This window comes from Penaeus monodon, chromosome 33 (genome assembly GCF_015228065.2).
Source record: "Penaeus monodon isolate SGIC_2016 chromosome 33, NSTDA_Pmon_1, whole genome shotgun sequence".
NCBI classification, from domain to species: Eukaryota; Metazoa; Arthropoda; class Malacostraca; order Decapoda; family Penaeidae; genus Penaeus; species Penaeus monodon.
Window position 1 is genome coordinate 29595466 of NC_051418.1, and position 590 is coordinate 29596055.

Consider the following 590-nt stretch of genomic DNA (forward strand, 5'->3'; position numbering starts at 1 on the left):
TATGTGTTGGCCTTTTACCTTCTTGGCTTTGGTTGTTGTTTTTGTTTCTTTGTTGGTTCTTGTTTGTTGGTTCTTGTTTTTTGTTTTGCCGCTGTTAGTTTTTTTTGTTCTGTGTTGTGGGTGTAGTTGCTCTTGTTTTTCGTTTCTTAGAATTGTGATCATCGTTTTAACAGGTTTGATAGTGAGACAGCTTCAAGGTTTTTTATTGTTGTTGTTGTCATTGTAATAACAAATTAGCATAGTTTTCCTACTGGTTCTGTTAGTATTATTATTTCTCATTATGGCATTTGTCTTTATTACTGTTATACTGCTAATGACCGCTACATTATTAGTATATGTTTTACGTTTGTATTACTGTTAATGAAGATGAATGCCACAGAATAATACTGCAGTTGATATTCTAAGAACAATAATATCATTAACATAACCTCGTATTCTTTAAAGTTTCTCTGAATTCTTGAAAAGGAGAAAGAGTTTGTGTTTGGAAAGTTGGTTTTGATCGGAGGGGGGGGGGTAAAGAGTTTGAATTCTTGTCCTTTTCATGTTGACAGGATTTTAAGTAAAAAAAAATATTTAGCTCTGATCTGATG